The following is a 16,056-nucleotide window of genomic DNA, read 5'->3' as shown; positions in this document are numbered from 1 at the left end:
AACTCCCAAATAAATAAGCACTCTAAAAAGCACTCGAGTTGGCGCCTCTTATTGTTCAACATTTTACACAAATTCTATAACTTCAAGTGACAACTTAAGGGCAATGTCCACCGTATCGTTTCAACCATACCACTCTGTGCAGTGACTAATCAGTGTTTCAGAGAGCATGCCGCCTATGTGTAGACAATTTTAAATTTTTTTCAGCTACAACGTCTGATAGTGTTTAACGTGGGATCCTGCTGTCGACAGCTTAACTCCACGGTGCTCAAAAGCACAAAGGATCAATACAATGTGTCGATCAGCGCCCTGGAAACTGGGTAACGATTTTCAGTACCAATCGGCAGTGTGGCATGGACACACTAACCACCTTGGTAGGGCTCGAGGCCCATCTAAAACCTCTGCCGTACTTTGGGTCCGGCACCCGGTTGCAATGCAACTCCACATTCGACTGACAAAGTCAGTTCTTCCCGCGATTTGGGTTTTAACCACAGCCACCACGAATCTCCACAAAGGGCCAAACCCAATGAGCAGACTGGAGTTACCTCCAGGGGCTACTGCTCCCCGTGGTACCAGGTTAAAGTCTTTGGTATGACCTTGTAGCCGAAGCTACGACCGGTTGAGCTTCCATACAGCTCTGGACTGGTGGCCAGGATCTTAGTCGCCTCTTACGACAGGCATGCTTTACAGCGGGTATATTCGGTTTCCCCTCGAACCCGGAGGGGTCCCCCCGTACCCGCAGGGGGATTTTTTCAGCTACAGAAAAAAAATAATTTTTCCGAAAAGGTCCTACAGATGAGGCTCAGGCGAGGGTTAGCTCGGAGTTTGGGTCTGTAAAAGGCATCGCCCTCTGAACATTTCAGTGCGACATACTAAGTTTGAAGGATCTAAGTTCATTTCATTATTTCTCTTCTTTAAACAACTAACAATGCAAATACTTTCCTTCGTTACCGAGCAAGATTTTCACTGGATTTATTCTCTGATGGTTATATAGATAAAAATAGAAAGAATCAAGCTAATCCAAAGCGAACTGCATGCAGTTGACATCACACATTCGTTCTAACGATATCTCAGTCATCTCAGCATTTAATTTTCAAGAAAAATTCCGCGCCCTGTAACATCTTCCTCTGTTACTGTGCTGCGCAGTCCATATTCCAACCGATCAACTTAAAATCTTTACACGACCTTCTTAGATATGATGTTAGCTTATGATCGAAGATAATCTTTTTCAAATTTTGGCCGCAACTACGTCTATGGTCTATCCGTTGAGTTCAATTTTTGATGACTCGTTCCAGCCTTTCGACCGGTATCTGGTGGATGATATACGTGATGTTTTGCTCCAAGGTCTGAATTGAAGCGGGATTGTCCGTATAGACTTTAGACTTTACATATTCCCACAGGAAGAAGTCGAACGGTATGATATCACACGATCTTGGTAGCCAATCGACCGGCCCAAATCGAATCAATTGATTGATGCGATGTGTGGGGAGTGGTGACGTTTTTTATGGATAAAATGGCAGCTCTTGAATATCTTCAGGTTGCTCTTCATCCCAAATGTGGCATATTTGCTTGTTTTCATAACCATTGAGCCAGAAATGTGCTTCATCGCTGAACCGAATTTGGCTCGAAAACGTCGGATCTTCTTGGAACTTTTCAAGAGCCCACAGAGCGAAGCGATCTCGCTTTTGGAGGTCGAGCGGCTTCAGTTCTTGCACAAGCTGTATTTTATTTGCTTTCAATTTAAGATCTCGACGTAAAATGCGCAAAGTGGTACCATACGTCAGTGCGAGTTGTTGCGAACGTCAACGATTCGACTCTCCACGGTCTTCGTGTACACTCTCAGCTACGATTGCTATATTTTCTTCCTTGCGTGCTGGACGTGGTCCATTCGGTCGAATATTATCTAAGAATGAAAGCTGGATCGCAAGATGAGTAATGGAGTTGCGAATGGCACGTTCAGTAGGCCAATTATGTTGAACATATGTATGTAAATTGACCGATTCACGAACACATCCTTTACCGAAAGTGTTTTTTCATAACAAAGTTGAATTTTGTTCAGGTGTAAGTCTTTGATGTCTCCATCTATAGAAAGTTTAGATCAGCCGCATTATGTACCGTCATAAAAATATTTCACACTACTGTACTCATATAAAAATGTGCGAACTTTTTAAAGTCACTGTAGAAAAATAAAAAGCAGCAAAGCAAAGCGAAACAAAATGAACTGAAGCGAGGGAAATAATAAAAACTAAAACGAAATATTGCATTGCCACAAAAGCGCATAAAAAGTCAAGCTAAACGAACTGTAAAAAAATGACAATTTAACCGTTGACAGCTGCAAACATACACACACATATATATTTGCGATGACGGCTGACAATGTAAAACACATAAAAAGAGTAAGAAAATATAACTGTAAATGCAGCAAACCACCTTCCCAACCACCGCATTTCACATAACGTTATTTTGTAGCGTTGCTTTTATGCTTTATTTGAGTTTTTTTGTTTTATTTTGTTACCGCGCTCCCAAAGTTTTAAACATTTTAATGCATGCCTTAAATTTACTTGTCAATTTAGAAAGTGCCCAGCTGACAGTTGGGGGTTTGTCGGTTACTCGGCGCTTCAACGGTTCGCCACTCAGCTGTTTCACCGCAACGCCGGCACGAAACGCCAGCGTCAAGCTTGTGCCGCGCTTGGCCGTTCTACCTACCTGAGCTGTCAACTTGAGGCTTGACTCAGTTTATTTGATGGCTTGTCACTTTAATGTGGAAAAAAGTGCTTAAGTCTTGCAGCCAATTGCCTTTGCCAAGCTGTCGTTACTCGCGAGCGGGGCGGGGAAAATGTACTAAAATATTGTGTGCGAGTCTCTTACATCTCTATTAAAATGTGTCCGCGTTTATTTTTTACCAAACTCTAAAAAAAACGCTTCGCTTTCTCGCATTAAAGCGTTGTAAATGCAGTTATATATGCAAATGACACTAAACCGTTTTACCAGCTCGTCGTTTTAAAATTTAAGCCGCGCTTAGCAGAGCATAGCAATTAATAGAGGTATGCATGTGAGAAAAACTTGTAGTATTCGAAAAGTTTTTATGTCCGAATACAAAAAGCTTGTGACAATCGGTGAGCAATAAACTAACCGAACAAAGTTATTACAAGCTATACTTATTATATAGAGGAATGCTTATACCGTTAGATTATATAGCTATGCAAATATTTTTTAATCTCGTAAAAAAACCTAAAAAACTTGTTGAGCTCTATATTTCCATAAAATCCTGATAAATAGACTCCAAACTGTCTCCAAGCACTCCCTTAAGGCCTCGTATGTTTCCACAGAATCAATTTTCTGATCTTTCGAAAACCGAATTGTAGGAGAAATTCATAGTGTGTAAGCTCCTATCTCCGAAAGTATAAATCGGAAGAATATTCTCCGGTAAGTAATAGGACTGACTTTCTTCTGCCGCGACTGTACTTCGAATCGTGCGCGTACCGACTGGATTCGGTTGAGGGCATTCCTAGCTAACGAACGAGCGGCTAGTCAGTTGTCTCCGAGCACCTGGAGAGTCAGGACAAACATTTTCGCGTGACGTGTTGCAGTGAGTGCTGCAAGCCGAAAATGCAGCGTCCGTTAGAGCAGATGTCCAGGAATTGCGGCGAGTGGAAGTGTGGCAAAAAAATTTGAACATGTTTGAAAGTGAAGCCCGATTTATGAATAACCTAATCGCAGGTGACGAATTACTGATCTTTGAGTATGATCCCGAGACAAAGAAGCAATCTTCCGTGAGGCACTCGCCGGCGTCTCATCGCCCAAAAAAGGGAAAAATGAGCAAATCCAAAGTGAAAACGATGCTCATTGTCTTTTTTGACAACAAAGGCATCGTCCACCATGAATTTGTTCCTCCTGGCCAAACCGTTGGCGCCAAGTTTTACGTGAAAGTCCTCAAGCGACTCAAATGAAGGGTCAATCGGCTCCGACAAGACATCGCAGTCTATTGAAAGTTACACCACGACAACGTCCCGGCTCACACCGCCTTTCTTGTAAACAGCTATCTAACCAAGGCCGGCATGCCACGCTTCCGCAGCCGCCCTACAGCCCAGATGTGGTTCCATCGGATATTTTTGTTTCCTTGCCTGAAAAGGCCGATGGAAGGCAAGCATTTTGAGACACAGAGGGGATCCAAGCAGCATACACTTCTGCTCTCAAGGCTATTCCAGAGAATGCCTTCCGTGACGCCTTCAATGTTTGGAAACCGCGATGGCAGCGCTACATCGTCGCAGAAGGAGCCCATTTTGAAAGTTTTTGAATAACTGTAACGATTGGTTCAATAAATTTTTTAAATTGACTCAGTCCTATTACTTTCCGGACAAAGCCTGTATGTACTGTACTCATATATGTAAACCGATTTTTTAAATTTCAGAAGTGGATATAACCCCTTAAATGGTATTTTCCTGTGACACGAGCTGGTGTTGCCCTATAATGGTTTCCGATCGCGTTATAAATAAGATTTTTGATTTTTGTTTTTAAATGCTTAACATTAAGTTCTGCCACCATATTTTCTCTGAAACATCACAGTGTTGCATGGAGAGATTTTCATAAAGATATTGCCAAAAAAATATTAAATGATTAGAACTCGACTGTTAATTGACTAAAATGTTCTTAATTAGCTAATGAGGAACCCGTTGAGACATAATTTTTGGGACAGTCCTGGAAGTTCTGGTAGACACATTTTTGCTTGATCTACACAAAATAAGAAAAATCCATAGATATAGTTGGTAAAGCTGAAAAAATATGTTTTTCTTTTTCCATAATTTTTTTGTTGTAATTCTGCGGTTTTAATATGGATGCCAATTATTTCTGATATAAAAGTTTTAACTTAACTGAATTTTTTTTTTTTAATTTTAGATTCAAATTTCGTTTCAATTTATGGCACAAAATTGCTCATAAATTTCACTTTCAATCAAACAAACATTATCCACATCCATATATACATACATACATCATATATTACTAACAGATATAATATAAATATATACTAATTTATGACACTGCGCAGGCGTGGCCGCTCGTTTAAAATTGCATTCATCAATTCGTGCTTATAAGTGTATATACATATGTCTGCCATATGTGTACATATGTATTATACATGTGTAAGCTTTTTGTAACAAATTATTGTTGTCGTGCCCGAATTATAAAAGCTTGCTAACAACATCACAATATCATATACAGCTGTACATATGTACATACATATGTCTCGCATATAAAATTGGAAATCAAAACAAAGGCCGTAATCGGATATAAAGAGTTGAGTACATCAAAATGAAAATCGGATATAGGAAACGAACAATAAACAACAACAGCACGAGTGAAAGTAGCGTAAACAAACAAATTTAATGTAACAACAACAATAATAATTTTACCAACACAACTACGCACAGTCAGCTGATTGTTTGTCAGCTGGAAATGACAAGCGCGCGTTTGTAAGCCAAGCCGCTCACGGCTAACACACACACACATATGTACATACATACATAAAGCGTCGCCGTTGTCATCTTCATAATCGTGGCACGACTGTTGTCATTGCCAGCGTTTTCTGTGTCACACTTTCTCATGCACACATACGCATGCGTATATAACATACCATATTTGTATATGTGTGGTATATATGTATGTGTGTTGTTGTTATCTCAGCTTTTGTCGTATTTCGTTAGAAATTTCAATTAAAACGCACTCAACGTGTTAAGTGTCGTATAAAAATAATCTGCTCAATTATCTTTTTATTAAAATAGAAATTAAATTACATTTTGAAAGTGTGTGTATGTACATACATATGTACAACTGTATATATTAATATACATTTACTTAAAAAATAGCGGCTTGCTTGTTTATTTATATGAAATGCGAGTGGTGTCGCTTACAGCATGCAGCGTTTCTGGAGATTTTGCACTTAACACCCGCTTGACTTTCGCAAACTAGTGGCTAAGAGTGTTTCTAACACTGATGCAAAATTCGTTAAGCTCTTAATTACAATTGATCCAATAGTTTGTATGGCAGCTATAGGTATGCTATACTGATCCGATCTGAACAATTTCTTATTAAATTCCACCACTGCCTTAGACAATAACTCCAGCCAAATTTCGATAAGATATATCGTCAAATAAAAAAGTTTTCCATACAAGAACTTAATTCCGTTTGTTCAGTTTGTATGACAGATATATGCTATACTGATCCGATATCGGCGGTGCCTACAAATGAACCGCTTTTTGGTGAGAAAGAGACGTTTGCAAAATTTCAGATCGATATCTCAAAAACTAAGGGACTAGTTCGCGTATTTACAGACGGGCAGACGACTCGGCTCGACGTACTGACCATTTATATATTTATATGCATTATAAGGTCTGCGATGCTTCCTTCTGGGTGTTACAAACTTCGTTGTTCATGGTATAAACAACCGAGTTCACTAATAAGTCAGTGGCTAAAGAACATTCGCTAATATAACAAACATTTTGTAGGGCAAAAACTCCAACACGGGTTAAGTGAGGTTGTTTAAAAACGAGGCGACTACAACTATTTATAGTATTTGAAAATTTTCAGACCATGGCAGCAAAATCTCTCAAAAATACCAATAATGAAAAACAGCGCGAAAAAGTTGTGGGTTCTTTCGTCATTCGCTAACAGGATAATATTTGTAAAACGTGATCCATTTCAAGGTTCCCTACTGATAAACACAGTAACTTCAAATTTAATGTGGAATGTTTATTATCATCCGAAAGAACATTCGTTGGCATTTATTTTTTGAAGATTATCTCTTTCAAATGTAGGCCGCGGCTACTTCTCAGATGATTCATCTGTCTGACACATTCGAGCATTTCGGTTGGTAACACGGGTTTCCAAGGCCTGAATCAACACGGGATTGTCCGCAAAAGCTTTAAACTTTACCTACAGTATCCCCACAGGAAGAAGATCTAACAGTGTGATATTACACGATCTTAGTGGCCAATAAGTCGACCCAAAACGTGAAATTATCTGATTACCGCAGTGTTCTCTCAATAAATCCTTTGATTGATGCGATGCGTGGGTAGTCGCGCCATCATGTTGAAACCATATGTCGCCGAGATGACGAGTTTCAATCATTCAGTCATCAAATAGTCGATTATAAGGGCTCGATAACGGTCGCCATTGACGTTTACGTTTTTACCGGTATCATTTTCGAAGAAATAAGAACCGATTATTCCACCGGCCCACAAACCACACCAAACTGTTGATGTTTCTGGATAAAATGACAACTCTTGAATCTCTTCAAGACACGACTCACGAGTGATCTGTCAAAAAAAGGCTAATTGAAGAAGGTACCTCTACTTGGATCACCCATTATATCGATGTATATTGTTAACACTATTGCTATGTGTTCAGTTTTACGACTAATTTATTATGCTATGAAATTTTAGACTAACGGTATCTTTATTAATAATATCATAGTATCGAAAAGTTATCTAATCCGAAACAAAAAAAAACAGAAAATTAAAAATATTGCCCTAATTAATATTTTTTGCTTTTTTATAGTTTTTTTTTTTTTGAAATTCGCATCGTATTTCGTAAGCGGTACTCTGCTCGGTCAGCTCTTCTTCGCGCCAAATCGCATTATAACATTTATACTTGCTCTGATTGGCTGCATATATAATCATAAAATATTAAGGTTTTCAAAAATTATGTAAATTTTTACTTTTTGTGCGTTTTGTGAACATTCTGCATAAAAAATGTGAATTCGCTGCAGCTAATTAACCAAATCCAGCTTAGCAGCTGCTGTGTAGCGTAATATTTTTATAACTTTATTGTAAGTCAGTGGTTCCCATGTCTACTTTGTTGTGTTTTTATTTTTTATTTGCCATAAAGATTAATTTTATAACGCCATTAGGTATTCATGAACTTTGATTTGATTTGAAAGTATTCCGTTATATATTGTACATGCTTTGTATATACATACATACATATGTAAGCAATTGAAAACGCTGATGTTACACCGATCTTAGTTGAGACAAACGGTGTTAATTTAGATATGTATAAACTCTGATCATCAACACGTCCTTTAAAATATTGTATACAAAATTAGATGACCCAATAGGAAAAAGAGGCCAAAATCGCATAGAAAGAAAAGTTTATAATAATAATAATTTAGTTACCAATGCGTATACAAAACCATATTTTGTAAAAATTTGTTAAAATTTTTCGATATGTGGCAACTCTATTTGGAGACTCGTATATTACAAATTATGTTTTAATCAAATTATTTTTTTAATTTTAAAATATCGAAAGGTGGCAACCCCATTCAAATTTAAAAAAAAATTTTAAACTTTTAATATATGGCAACTCTATTTGCATATTCGTAATGTAAATTACAAATTCTGTTTTTAAAAAAATTATTTTAAAATTTCCGAAAGGTGGCAACCCCAAAAAAATTTGTTTCTTAAATTGTGTATTTAAAGCAAATTATATTAGCACATATACTTTTTATTATTTTATATTTTTATTTTAAATTTTCCATAAGTGGCAACTCCACTCTTAAATATTTACTATATGCATTAAATGAAAATATTTAAAATGCTTTCCAAAATATCTTCATAAAAACCGTACCTAACAGCAAATATGTTGTAATATTTAAAATTTTTTATTTGCAACAAGTGGCAACACTATTTAAATATAAGTCTTAATTTAATACTTTCCCAATAATAACTGAAACACTCTTTCAACCCACTGTACGATGTATATATATGTATTATTATATTTTCCGATTTACATTTCCCGATAGGTGGCAACTCTATAATAAAATATGTATAAATTGAAGACTTTTTGAATATCTTTATTTTGATACCCATATTGTATATTTTTTTTTTTGCTTTGTTCGAAAAGTTACCATATTAATATCTCAAGAAACTTATCTAGACTTTTCCTTATACAAACTATAAACCGTATATTAATACCGGGAACTGTTGAGGTTATAAAATTCAGTTTAGTCGTAGGCATTGCTCTCTTCAAATTTATGATTTGGTTCAAGTTCAAGCGAAATTTTGACTTCATACCTCCATATATGTGTGTGTGAGAGTTTTAGAGGTTACATAACCCAAAAAAACAAACAAAAGTAATACAGTCTGCAAATTTGTATCAACTTTTTAGAGCTTTACATAACTAATCACATAATTGCAATTTGCTGTGCGGGCAACTCGCTCTCAGTCTGGTACTTTGAAGGTTATGCCCTTAAGTTCTTACAGCAATCTGCGCGATTGGTGTGCCCTTCAATTAATTGTGGCCGCCAATCAAGCATCTCCAATCGCTCCCACTTATTTTCGCCTTATTTTGCTTTTTTCCTCAGCTCACTGCGCAGGTCGCAGTTATCAATTGATATTAACAATCTTTGCTTGGATTGGTGCACAAGGTGTCTGGTGAGTGTACAAGGTGCAATGCCTTGCAACATTGTTGCCAACAAGTGTCAGTTTGTAGCATGGCCTGTGGATGCAACGAGTATGGTGCAAAGGAGCATTGTCCGCTTTGTTTTTGCTGTATTTTGCTTTTGTTCTTCAGCAAGTACCAACTCTGTTTGCCCAACTAAACTGTGGGTTGGCTATCTTGCAACATTGTTGCAAGTCCAATACAATTAATTGCAATGAACTGCTGAAGGCTGCTGCTTTGAAATCACAACGAATTTACAATGAGAGTAAACCACCTGGATAGTTCATTACAATAACTTAACTCACAAGTTCGATTACGAGGGTTAAGTATGAAATTTACGAGTTTGTAATATGCCTTCGTGCTTGGTTGGGGAAAATTAATTTCTATAAATTTATATAAAGAAGAAAGGTACAAAAGTGTATTCTGTGTGAAAAGCAATATGTTTTTAGTTGTTTACTAAGCCAAGTGACCATCCACTCAGATAGCAGAGCGAAAAGTGCCTAACCTAGCAATCAGTAGCATCGAGTGTCTTTGTGATAAGACTGGTATGAGTGGCAGGCCACAGCGAAAACGCAAGGAAAGGACCCTAGAACCGATATCGGTAGAATGGGAGCGGGTCGGTGCTCTCGTATCCTCTTGTGCTCTACTACTAGATAGCTGTGCTTCGCGGAAGCTAGCGCTGGGTCACCATCGGTACGTGCGCTGTCGCAAAAGCCTTTTGGCGCAAGATCGATCGTAAGAGATCTGTTGATCTATTTGACTATACATATGTATATCTATAAGTTATATACTTTTACACTTCTCAGTCAATGCCACCAAATTACGTATGGAATATTTTCTACCACTACAACAGAAGTGTCCCTATCCCTTCAAATATTGTTTGATCTTTTCGATGGATCTCCTAATATCTGCCTTCTGTTTCCTACCGATGGAGGGAGCTAAAACTTTTAATGTGCTTTGAAAAAGGTCTACCATTTATGAGACTTTTTTCGAGTTTGTAAACCCTATTAAAGTATTGACTTTATCAACAAGGGTTTCAGATCATGAGCTTGGGTTCCATTAAAGATTTTGCTAGAGCGGGCAAAGTGACTTTTCCTAACCTTTAAAATAAAGTCTTATAAATAAAATTTCTTATTTTCATGGCGAAAGGATCTTTTAACAAGCATATTGTTTTCAATACACATTAACCACTTAAATGTCAGTGTTATGTAAAATGTTAATACCGAATCGGAGCAAGATTTAGGTGACCCAGAAGCGCATTTCCAATTTATACTTATTCTGAGTCGGTCTTTGGGGTTTGCTTTATGCTAAGCCTTAAATGTAGTATAATTTGTAGCCCACTACAAATAAATATACCCTGAATAAGGTTTCCCACGTTGGAGACCCTTACGATACAGGTTTATAAGTGATAAGCCTGACGAGTTAAGCCATGTCCGCCTGTCTGACCACCTGTATATACGCGAACTATTCCCTCAGTTTCTAAGATATTGCTTTGAAATTTTACACATCTTTTTTTCTCCCTAAGAAGCTGTCATGTGATCGATCAGTTTGATCAAACTCAAGTTCTCGTATGAAAAACTTGCTTATTTGTCAAAATATCTTCACAAGATTTGGTATGGATTACTTTTCCAAAAAAGAATTACAATATCTGAAGAAATTTTCCGGATCCGAGTACTATATTATATAGCTGTCATATTAACTGATCCATCAATATCAAGTTCTTCTACTAAAATCTCTTTTATTTGACAAGATACCTTCACAAGATTTGGTATGGATTACTTTTCCAAGAAAGAATTACAATATCTGAAGAAATTTTCCGGATCCGAGTACTATATTATATAGCTGTCATATTAACTGATCCATCAAAATCAAGGTCTTCTACTAAAAACTCTTTTATTTGACAAGATATGTATCTTCACAAGATTTGGTATGGATTACTTTTCCAAGAAAGAATTACAATATCTGAAGAAATTTTCCGGATCCGAGTACTACTTGATATAGTTACCATATAAAAAGAACGATCAAAATCAAGTTCTTGTATGAAAAACTCCTTTATTTGACAAGATATCTTCACGAAAATTAGCATGGCTTATTTTTTAAGATATAATTACATTATCTGAAGAAATTTTCTGGATCCGAGTACTATATTATACAAAAAGAAAGATCAGTATCAAGTTTTTGTATGGAAAAGTTGTTTTTCTTGGCAATATATCTTACGAAATTGAGCCTAGGCTTAATCAAAAATCGTAGTTTGCTTATTCCAAAATAAAATTCTTCCTACAAAACCGTATTTCTTAGATGTTATATTTGAACGCAAGTACCGCTGGGGCTTAGTCACGGGTTCAGTTCACTTTGCTACCAGCCGTCGAGGCGACCCTCGTTGAATTGAAGAAAATAGAAAAAAAGCAAGTCAAAGCATAAATCTCAGTTTGGCAGCACATAAATTTACATACACACACGCTTATGATTATCGGAAGAGGCAAATGGAATAATCAGTATTTTGGTTTCAAATAAATTTGATTAGCTTAAGTGCAGCATGAAATTTAGTTATGTGAAATTTACATTTCCTGAATGCAGGCATTGTCATTTCTTTTTTATTACTTTTTGCATTTCTTTACTTTCTCCACTTAGCAGCACAGCGCATATATAAAAGATAAACATGAATTTTGGTAAAAGCATATATGTATACATAATGTATGTGTATTTATATATATACATACATATACATGTATGTATGTATATGTATGAATGAGTATGTATGTAAACCGCTGTTGTTGAACTTTCCGCATTAGCCTTTGGATTATACTTATTTGCATACATATGTGTGTATGTGTGGTACTCACATGTAAATATAGCATGCATATATGTATGTATGTACATATGTACATATGTACCGCATGTTAGCCATGTTTGCAGAAGCTATGCACGTATTTATGCTAATTTTGCTTGTCGCTGAAGTGCGAGAGACAAATGACTGACATTGACTTGCATACGAAATTCAGTTTTTTTCGCGCTTTTCCACACCGCCAGCGTCGGCCTCCGCGCCTGCGCCAGCGCCAGCCAGTTGAAAGCTGTCATTACCGCTGACAAGTCGGTAGAGAGTTAGTGCAGTCTTGCTTTTTGTTTTTGTTCCATTTTCTTTTGACTCCAGCTATTGTGGCGCAGCCTAGCAATTGGCAGTCAAGTCAACGCCAAATAAAAGACTGCAAAGCATGAAAGAGTTGATTGTTGAGACCAAGTCTGTAGTGAGTCATTTTTGGCGAAACGATCTTTTCATCGCATGTGCTTTTTCAATTCTCCACTTCGTTTTGCAAATTTCGGTTTGTATATTTTCTACAGCGTTTTTAGTGCGCGCGCTGTTTTTGAAGGTCAACTGCATAAAATACACTGCTTTTTCTCTCGTTGTTTTGCAGAAGACAACATAAAAATTAGTGTCTATAAAAATCTCAACTTTAATTAATTTCTCACTTAATTAATCACGAAATTTATCGCCAGCAGTCGGTGTATGCAATTTCATGAGCGGAGCTGGTGTACTTACATACATACATTAAGGTGGATATTTTTTTGGAATTAATTTTTTTTTATATATTTGCGAATTTGTATATAGAGAAATATTATTTTGTGGCATAAATGATTTAAATATTAATTTCTTAAAAATTAGTTCTATTGGAAAAATATTTTTTTTTTTTTAAATTAATTTAATTTATTTATTTTTTTAATTTATTATATATTTTTTGTGTTTTTTTTTATTGATTTTAGTTTATTTAATTTCGCTTTATTTCATTTTATTTTATTTCACTTAATTTAATTAATTGTAATTTTTAATTAATTTAATTATTTTTTAAATTTTACTTTTTTATTTTATTTTACTTTATTTTTTTTTATTATATTATATTTTTATACCCTGAACAGGGTATATTAAGTTTGTCACGAAGTTTGTAACACCCAGAAGGAAGCGTCGGAGACCCTATAAAGTATATATATAAATGATCAGTATGTTGAGCTGAGTCGATTTATCCATGTCCGTCTGTCCGTCTGTCCGTCTGTCTGTATATATACGAACTAGTCCCTCAGTTTTTAAGATATCGTTTTGAAATTTTGCAAACGTCATTTTCTCTTCAATAAGCTGCTCATTTGTCGGAACGGCCGATATCGGACCACTATAACATATAGCTGCCATTTAAACTGAACGATCGGAATCAAGTTCTTGTATGGAAAACTTTCACATTTGACAATGTATCTTCACCAAATTTGGTATAGATTATTTTCCATAGAAACAATGAAATCTCCGAAGAAATGGGTCAGATCGGTCAACTATAGCATATAGCTACCATACAAACTGAACGATCGGAATCAAGTTCTTGTATGGAAAACTTTCACATTTGACAATGTATCTTCGCCAAATTTGGTATAGATTATTTTCTAAGGCACCAATGTGATCTGTGAAGGGTATATTAGCTTCGGAGCAGCCGAAGTTAACGTTTTTTCTTGTTTTATTTAATTTCTTGTATATTGTTTAGTTTTTTTTATTTGAGTTTATTTCACTTTATTTTATTGCATTATATTTATTTTATTTTATTTAATTTCCACTAAAATTTTAATTAATTAATGTCCACAATAGCAGCAAAGGTATTTTTTATTCCAATATATGTATTCTACTTGCCTAAATACTCTTGAAAGTGAATCTCGGAACATTAATGACATACATATGTAGCGATAAACGATATTTTACCGAGGATTGATTTTATTTTTTTAATCTATTTTTTAAAATCATCTACACGGGCGAGTTCTACAAATTTTAGTTGAGTTTGGATTTATTGAGGAACATTTAAAGGCACTATTTTCTTCCCAAAAATAAATTCGATAAATTTTTCCAAATCGTCTTGCAAGCTCCGATTACTAAAACAAAGCAAAAATTAGTCCTATGCAATATTCGTATTAACGACACATCACCAAAGCGGTTCGTAAAGTCTATTAAGAGTTAGAATAAAATTTTCTTACGAGTTTCTTACACCAAAAACTTCATAGAAAAAACCTTAGTCAGTACAAATTTTATCCAAATGTTGCCTAAGTTCTTTCGTAGTTCCTTTTCAAAGCTGAAGTTTTTTTTATTTGTCCTCTAAACTAGGACTTTTGGTTATTTGTTGTTTCCAGCCATCACTACCAATAGAATTTTCAGCAGAGTTCTCTTATCGTTAGACAAGCTCGATACCGAACTAGATTAATAATTACACTGTTGCCACATTTCAGACATTTTTTAACTATCTGTATTACTCTTTATTACTTATATTGTACGTTCATTTCACCACTCTCAAAATGGGATTGAAATGTGAATTTTATACAGCTATGCCAGCTGATCAAATTTGACCCAGACTGGTCATAACTGCGCGTGCATACTGAAATGATAAAAAAAGAATTCCTGGCTGATTCAATCTTGTTTATGTTATATTCATAATTTTTTATATATATTTATTATGCTTATTCTTTGAAAATTGACTCACCCTAAAGTACATACTGAGAAACACACTTACTTATCTCGCGTTAGCAGGCAAATTTGCAACAACACAAATGGTCAGGCGCAAGTTTTACGGCCAACCAGATGCTATCGCACTGCATTTGGTCAAGTGTGAATATTTGCGCATTTCGCCGCCAAAGAGTTTCCTACTCATTTCGCTAGTCGCTAGTCTTTTAGTTTGCTTTTGCAATTTGCTGCAAGTATTTTTCAATGGCGTTAAACGTACAAAATAGCCCATCCATCCAAGAGGCCAACCACAGCACACGCTTGAGACAATATACATATGCATAAAGGGTGATCCATTTCAAGGTTTCCCTATTTTTTGAAAGAGAAAATACAGAATCTTCAAATTGAATAGGGAATGTTTATTATCATTCGAAAGAACGTTTTTTGGCATTTGCTTTTTGAAGATTATCTGTTTCAAATGTTGGCCGTGGCTACGTCTCAGATGGTCCATTCGTTGAGTCCAATTTTCGATGCCTCGTTCGGGTATTTCGACTTAAATATTTGCTTTACTTTGATTTTAAAATGCTATGGCCTGGAATGTCTGGCAAGTATAGTGATCTTGTCGAAACCAGAGTTCTTCCAAGTCTAAATGTTCGTTTATTTTGCCTCTCCGTTATTCGAAATTGTATTTTCAATCACTGTTTCAGCGAAATCGCTCAAAGATGCCAAGGCTTCAGAAGTTTTAATGAAGTTCCTACTCTCTACCTTTTTATACTTGAAAATATTAATAATTGAGATTTCCACTTGTTACTAACAGCACAATAAAGTCTTAAAACACTACATGAGCCACCCTTTACATACACAGCCATGCATGCTCTTGGCTTTCCGCGCTGAAATCAATTTCCAACTTGCCATTTCATGTGTTGCTCCGCCGTTGTAGCCCCCAAACGGGCGTCTTTCTATTAAATTTTCACATTTTTTGTTGCTTTTTGTATGTTTAACTTTTATTTTTTTATTAATAAGTTTGTATGTGGGTATGTGGTCTCTCCACTATTTGTTTGGCAGTCAGCGAGAGTTTGCCATGTTGTTGTTCTTGTTGTTGTACATCTATTTTTCCAACCTAACAACTATAATCATTTCCGCCGTGAACCGACCGAACTGTA

At 36.0% G+C, this 16,056-nt stretch overlaps 2 protein-coding genes across 3 annotated transcripts in view; one reads left to right on the top strand and one right to left on the bottom strand.

The window, feature by feature from the left end:
- The window catches only part of LOC126758005 (MICAL-like protein 1), a 157,168-nt gene that overhangs the window by 33,878 nt on the left and 107,234 nt on the right, over window positions 1-16,056 (top strand). The gene's annotated exons all lie outside the window — the stretch shown is intronic.
- LOC126758019 (uncharacterized) overlaps window positions 1-16,056 on the bottom strand; it is a 179,904-nt gene that overhangs the window by 67,883 nt on the left and 95,965 nt on the right. The gene's annotated exons all lie outside the window — the stretch shown is intronic.

The sequence above is a fragment of the Bactrocera neohumeralis genome, chromosome 5 (assembly GCF_024586455.1).
Source record: "Bactrocera neohumeralis isolate Rockhampton chromosome 5, APGP_CSIRO_Bneo_wtdbg2-racon-allhic-juicebox.fasta_v2, whole genome shotgun sequence".
NCBI lineage: Eukaryota > Metazoa > Arthropoda > Insecta > Diptera > Tephritidae > Bactrocera > Bactrocera neohumeralis.
Note: the sequence above shows the minus strand (reverse complement) of the source record. Positions and strands in the feature narration are given on the sequence as shown.